This window comes from Chroicocephalus ridibundus, chromosome 24 (genome assembly GCF_963924245.1).
Source record: "Chroicocephalus ridibundus chromosome 24, bChrRid1.1, whole genome shotgun sequence".
In the NCBI taxonomy this organism is placed as follows: Eukaryota; Metazoa; Chordata; class Aves; order Charadriiformes; family Laridae; genus Chroicocephalus; species Chroicocephalus ridibundus.
Window position 1 is genome coordinate 18,525 of NC_086307.1, and position 6,766 is coordinate 25,290.

General features: G+C 57.3%; 1 long non-coding RNA gene across 1 annotated transcript; it reads right to left on the reverse strand.

Moving 5' to 3' along the window:
- Positions 1–4,526: 4,526 nt before the first annotated feature.
- Positions 4,527–5,240, reverse strand: LOC134526767 (uncharacterized). The gene is made up of 3 exons (XR_010074029.1): positions 4,930–5,240; positions 4,729–4,835; positions 4,527–4,590 (listed from the first exon to the last, which is right to left on the reverse strand). It is a non-coding gene; the product is annotated as an uncharacterized LOC134526767 (long non-coding RNA).
- Between the last annotated feature and the right edge of the window lie 1,526 nt (positions 5,241–6,766).

Sequence of the window (6,766 nt, forward strand, 5' to 3'; positions counted from 1 at the left end):
TGCTCCTAGAACAAAGAAAAGCATACTATTAAACCATCTGGGCACCCCCTAAACACTCATCACAAAGTTATGACCCGAAAAAAAAAGGAGCATACCAGTCAACTTTCTACCATACAGGCAGCTGGATGTTTACTGCTCCCGAAGGTCTCAGCTCAGCCTTCTCACCTCTGCCTCCCTAAATGCCGAAACACGCCTGCCTAAACAGCTGAGCCTGTCCCAAAGCTGCAGCAAAGCGAGGGACCAGCAGAGCACCCACCCCACGGGGCCCAGCAGCAGAATGAGCTCCTGAGCCCGGGCTGGGGCTCATGTACCCCGGGCCCCGCCCACCGCCCTCAGGCCCCGCCCACCGCCCTTCCCACAATCCCCTGGGAAAGGGGCGGGGCCAACCCCCAGAAGACGTGAAGGCGGGCAGCAGCGGGAGCAGCAGCTTCGCTTCTCCTGCCTTAAGTTCCCAGCAGGCGAAGCACCTCCCCTTTTTATTTCCATTTGGGACCAACCTCTGGTGATTCTCTTACCGCTTTTGTGTGATTTCTGTCCAGTTGTTGCTGTGGAGAAGAGAGCTCTGCAGGGGTTGCATTATTTTTGCGATCTTCAGATATTTTTGTGGTTAACTGATAATCGTGTTTTATCGTTTTGGAAGAGTGTTGGAAGCATATGATTTCCAGAAGACTTATGAGCATTTACGGGCTCCTGGAGGACTAAAGTGCCATAGAGACGCGCGTCGGAGGACTGAGGGGGCACTTCCGGGCTCCTGGAGGACCGAAGTGCCATAGAGACGCGCGTCGGAGGACTGAGGGGGCACTTCCGGGCTCCTGGAGGACCGAAGCGCCATAGAGACGCGCGTCGGAGGACTGAGGGGGCACTTCCGGGCTCCTGGAGGACCGAAGTGCCACGGAGACGCGCGTCGGAGGACTGAGGGGGCACTTCCGGGGTCCTGGAGGACCGCGGGGTCACGTAGATGGAAACCCGGAAAACTGCCGGGCACTGACGGGGCCGCGGTAACGCGTAAGAGCCGATGCGGAGGGGCCGATGGCCGCTCTGGAGGCCGGGCGGGCGGCACCGATGCCGCTCCAGGTGGCGCGGAGCTCGCCAGAGTCCCGGCGGTCCTGGTTCGCCCTCCGGCCGCCGCTCTCTTGAGACTGCGGCCGGACGGGCCTCCGCGAAGCCGCGCCTGCGCACGAGCTGCGGAACCCACGCAGCGCCGGCGGCGGGGGCCGGGAGGCGCGGGCACTGCGCATGCGCCACCCCCCACCTGCAGGACGCGCCTTCAGCCGCCAGGCGGCAGCACCCGCCCCGGTATTGACACATCTGTGCGTTTAGGGAATTTACGTTGCCCGTTTCCTACGTTAACGCTTTTGATACCGAATATCTATTTAGGCTGTCTGCCTACACACCTAGTTTGACACTAATATCTTTTTATAAACGCATCTAAGTATTTTTATATTCTAGGATCTTTCATATAACACAGAAGCACAGAAGCACAGAATCCTTAGAGACAGAGGTTTTTATTTTGAACTTTTACATACATAATTTATATATATGTATATTTCTCATTCCCTATTTCAATGCCTCCTGCCCATAGTTACAGGTTTTCACATTTTTTAATGCATCCCAAGAATTTTCAGACATTCTGGGGCCGCGACCCACTTCTTTTGGGGGGGCAACTCCACGTAACCCTCCCCCATCTCCCACTCACCTGCTCCTCTGCTGCATCATCGCTGCCCCAGTGACATCGGGGTGCCCCAAATGACACCATCACCCCCCAAGACACACACACAGACACCCTTCTATTCACCCCAAAAAAAGGCCCAAAACGCCCAGATCAAAACGCTGGCCCCTTCTCCTCAGGGGGGCTCCGCCACCGGCTGCAAACCTGGGCTGGGGCATCTCTCGAGCAGCACGAGACGCCTACGACGAGGCACCTGGAAAACAAAAATCCCCAATTATAGCTCAGCATCCCAAAAAAACAGCACAGAAGAGAGCAGAGGAATTCCGTCAGACGGAGGGACGGGACAGGAGCTGGGGAAACAGCTCAGCTCGAAATACAGCACAGCCTTCAAAAGCCAGCGCCATCTGAACTCTTCAAAGTCAGGATTAAGACTAATCCGTGCCATTTTGAACACGTTCTTAGCATAAGGGCGAACCCTCCGGCTGGTGCTGGGAAACACCTGGCCCTTTCCCTTTCACTGAGAAGGTGTGCATGAAGTTTACATCCACCCAGTGAAAATACTTACCCTGTGAAAGTACTTGGCTTTCCTTCGGCGCTAATTTAACTTGCACAGCTGTGAACGGATACTACTAAACTATCCGTCTCCAAAATACACAGCTATGATTTGACCACGGGGGGTTTTTTGTGTGCTACACGAGGAGGAGGAGGGACATCGGGGCAGCGGCGCTGCCCGAGAGAGACACTACTGGCTGCCGGGAAAAGGCGGCACTGAAAGCCAGACAGAAGTAAAGTACTTCAGAGCACTCTGCCAAAAAAACGGGGGGAAAACCGCGTAACATTCAGTTGTCTCTCCTTTTAAACATTTCGAACAAATACCTAACTGCCCAGGGACACCCCATAAATTGTACACTACAGCCGTTTAGGCGGCTGCAGTTGAAACTACGCAAGTCAGTTTGTCGATTATACAACTCTCACTTTTCTTTTTTTAGCTTCATTTAACATAGAAAAATCGGTGAGAGAAAAAACTCCTCCAAATGGTTTTACTTTTGGGGGCGGGGAATCAAATCGCCGGCGCCGCGATCCGTAGGGCTACCAAAAAGGACCGGCAGATTCGCGAATGCTTTTGGCTGTGCTGAAGGCGCAGAGGAACGCGTTTTTATGGTATCTCGACTGTTCCAACCGAGAACCCAAAGGCCGGCGATGCCAGCAACTGGGGGGAGACGCGCGGCACTTGGGCCTGCGGAAGGAAATGAACTTCCTCCCGAGGTTACACAAAAAGGACATTGTTGAAGCCGTAACTCACCAAAACCACAACCAAAACCACAGGATTCGCCGTCACGAGTTAAACGCTGCTGATGCTTCACGGCAAAGCCTGGAGAACGCAGAGAGGCGATGCCCGTTTGTCCCGTTTTGTCCATGTCTCCTCTTTGACCTCGATCGCCTTTAGGACAGATGCCAGTATCTCAGTGAGGTTTTCGAGTACCGCTGTGAATATTTTAAAGACTTATTGACTGAGAAAGCATAAAGTTTTTATCGTGAAAGCAAAGCCTGCTTCTTCTGGACATGCGAACTCTTACAAACAGTTCCTTCCCTCTTCTAGTACAGAATTATTTTCACAGTATCGTTTGACAGTGAGCACCCAGAAAGAGAAGAATATGCTTTCAGGAAGAGAAAAATAAATGGAGGGAAGTAAGCTTTGCAGAGGCGTAACGTGCTCCAGGACAGACTTTATTTTGTTTTTAGGATTGTGAGGGACGGACTGTAAATTCCCTGCCGAGGGGCAGGAGCCCCTCCAAGCCTTCGGTGGAACGCCTCAAACACTCGCAAGGAAATAAATAACGCAGGCCTGGCCTTCAAACAGCTGATGAGGCTCACACTTCTGGCGGCTGAAAGTGTGGGAGAACTGTCTTGTGAAGACAGGTCGGTTCTGCCGCTCGTGCCGTGAGCTCGCTCGTTCTCAGTTCTCGAGGCCGTTGTGTCCCATGAGTGACCTTTGCTTCATTATCCGCGAAACGCACGTGAAAGCGCACGCCCTGCATGTGCTAATGAAGATTACAGAGATCACGCTAAACATGTGTGACCATGGCACTCGTCTCTCCACCCAAATCATGGCACACGTCACCGGGGAGAAGGGAGAAACCTGAGCTGAGCCCGTCCTCAGCAAGGAGGGCGGACCGTGCTGATTCAGCAAACGTAAAAGGGGAAAACAAGTGCCCCGAGGGAACAAAAAAGAAACAAAAGAAATAGATAGTGCCTGGGAAGATTCTTCCCAAGAAAGAAGAAGATTATGCCTGGGAAGAATCCCTGAAAAAGACGCTGGAACCAGGACCCGCGATCTCTTTATCTCTGTCTTTTTCTCTGTCTTTTCCTCTCTCTGTCCCTCAGTTTCTCTTTTCTCTTGGAATTGTTAAGTAACAGTTAGAGCTGTGAAGTGATGACCTTAAGTACGACCTTAAGCACCGCTTGCCGTAAGTTGTCCTACACCTGGTGTTAACTAACACAATGTACACCCCAACACCTGCCATAATTTTTTATATACCAATTATCGTGGGCTTGTTAAGATCTATACTAACCATTTTGGTAAGCTAATAAATGTTTCTGTATGGACCTTGAGATTTATCTCACCTTAGTCCGTGCCGCTGAGAATTTACAAATCTGAAGTCACTTACCCTCCCCTCTTTCCTGACAGCGGGAAGCGACAAGGATTTTGTTAAAATATTTCACAGAAAAACTATAGGAGGAGTGTTGGCACATCCTTCCCGTTAACTTCAGAGTCCACACTACAAGTACCTCAGGAAAAAAGCAGACGCGCATCGCAGACGCACCTCGTACTCGCAGAGCACTCCGCATTCTTTCTGTCTGTCCTGTACCATCACGGCAGAAGGAAGGGCGACCACGGAGAAACGCTGGCAGCTGGCATTCTGCCAAGACAGGAAAAAAACTTCTGGCGTAAAGCTAGGTGGCAATCTAAAGCGTCCTTCTTTCGTGAAGGTCTGTGAAGACTGCAGCCAACGGAGGCTCCTGACGAGTGGGACACGGCCCCAAAGCCTGGGACTCACCGCAGCTCCTGCTTTCAGCGCTGCCCACAGAATTTTCCAGTTCAGGTGCCTCTCTCTTTCTCTGTCCCTTCCTCTTCTGCAGCGCTGGTCACTTGACCATCCTCCACCTAAGAGAACACAGCGGTGTCTTACAGCTCTTGCGATATGAAGCTTCCCAGATGTGCAGCCTTGCACGCGCACAACCCTTCCCCATGGCCATACCGTGATTTTGGATACGCGTACGGACCCTGCGGTACGTATCAGCAATCTGGTCTGCTGAGGACAACTCAGAGGGGACCCTTCCTCACCCAGAAATGCTTGGCTGTCTCTTCCCTGCCGCAGGAAGCACCTTCTGGCTCAATCACCTTGATGTTGTTCTCTGGCTGTTTCACGTTTTTCAAGCATCTTAAGCTTCACCCACAGCAGCTCCTGTTCAAAGCCAGTAAACGTCCACCAGTCCCAGGTCGCCCACACCAGGAGGGAGAACGGGGCTGAACGGAGACAGCCCAGGCAAGTCTGTGGCAAAGGCAGCCCACGACAACCCCGGGGAGGAGCGGACAACCGCGGCCTCCGGGAGAGAAAGAGAAGGGGCAGCAGTTCCCCGACCACTGGCCCCAGCAGGAGCCCCACCTGCAGCAGGAGCTCCTGGAGACGCTGCTTTCCCCACCCAGATGCTCCTGGCACCTGCATCGAGAGGCGACCAAGCGCAGCCAGGGGCGGCCGCCGCTGTCGGGAACAAGACGGGGGGAGGACATCTGCCGGCAGTGCCTCGGCTGGGGAGGAGGGCCGGGGCCCGTCTCCTCGCAAAGGAACAGGGAGCTGGGGGGCTGCAGGCCCGGGAGCGGGGGGACGCCGGCCCGGGAGCGGGGGGATGCCGGCCCGGGAGCAAGGGGGGTCCGGCCCGGGAACCCGGGGACGCGGGGGGAGAACTGTCCCGATGGGGGGGGACGCGAGGGAGGAAGGGAGGGGGGGTCCGAGGCGGAGGACGCGGGGGGGGGGCCGGGGCCGGGGCCGGCCTGGGAGCCCGGGGACGGGACGCGGGGGGGGAACCGTCCCTAGAGCGGGGGGGTCCGAGCCGGAGGACGGTGGGGGCGGGGCCGGGGCCGGCCTGGGAGCCCGGGGACGCGGGCGGGGGACACGGTGGGGGGGGGAACCGTCCCGGGAGCGGGGGGGGGTCCGTCCCGGGAGCGGGGGCCGCCTACCATCCTCCCGCCCGACGGAAACGCGGCCGGCAGACGCCGCTCCCCACGTGACCACCCGGAAGTAACATACTGGAAAATGCTTCGCAGGCTGGCGCGGCGGCGCCACGTGGGCGCCGGTGGCGCCGAGGCTGACGGCCGCCGCAAAGCCCGCAGCCCCACGGGCTGTGGGGCCACGCGAGCGGCTGCCAAAGCGCTTTCCAACGAGGCACGGCTTTCCCTCCTGGCTCTTCGGGCGTGGGAGCTGTGGCCACAGCCGTGGCCCTACCGGAAAATGATTCGCAGGCTGGCGCGGCGGCGCCAGGTGTGGGCCGGTGGCGCCGAGGCTGACGGCCGCTGCAAAGCCCGCAGCCCCACGGGCTGTGGGGCCACGCGAGCGGCTGCCAAAGAGCTTTCCAACGAGGCACGGCTTTCCCTCCTGGCTCTTCGGGCGTGGGAGCAGTGGCCACAGCCGCGGCCCTACCGGAAAATGCTTCGCAGGCTGGCGCGGCGGCGCGACGTGGGTGCTGGTGGCGCCGAGGCTGACGTCCGCCGCAAAGACCGCAGCCCCACGGGCTGAGGGGCCACGCGAGCGGCTGCCAAAGAGCTTTCCAACGAGGCACGGCTTTCCCTCCTGGCTCTTCGGGCGTGGGAGCTGTGGCCACAGCCGTGGCCCTACCGTAAAATGCTTCGCAGGCTGGTGCGGCGGCGCCAGGTGGGCGCAGGTGGCGCCGAAGCTGACGGCCGCCGCAAAGCCCGCAGCCCCACGGGCTGTGGGGCCACGCGAGCGGCTCCCAAAGAGCTTTCCAACGAGGCATGGCTTTCCCTCCTCGCACTTCGGGCGTTGGAGCGGTGGCCAAAGATGCGGCCCTACCGGAAAA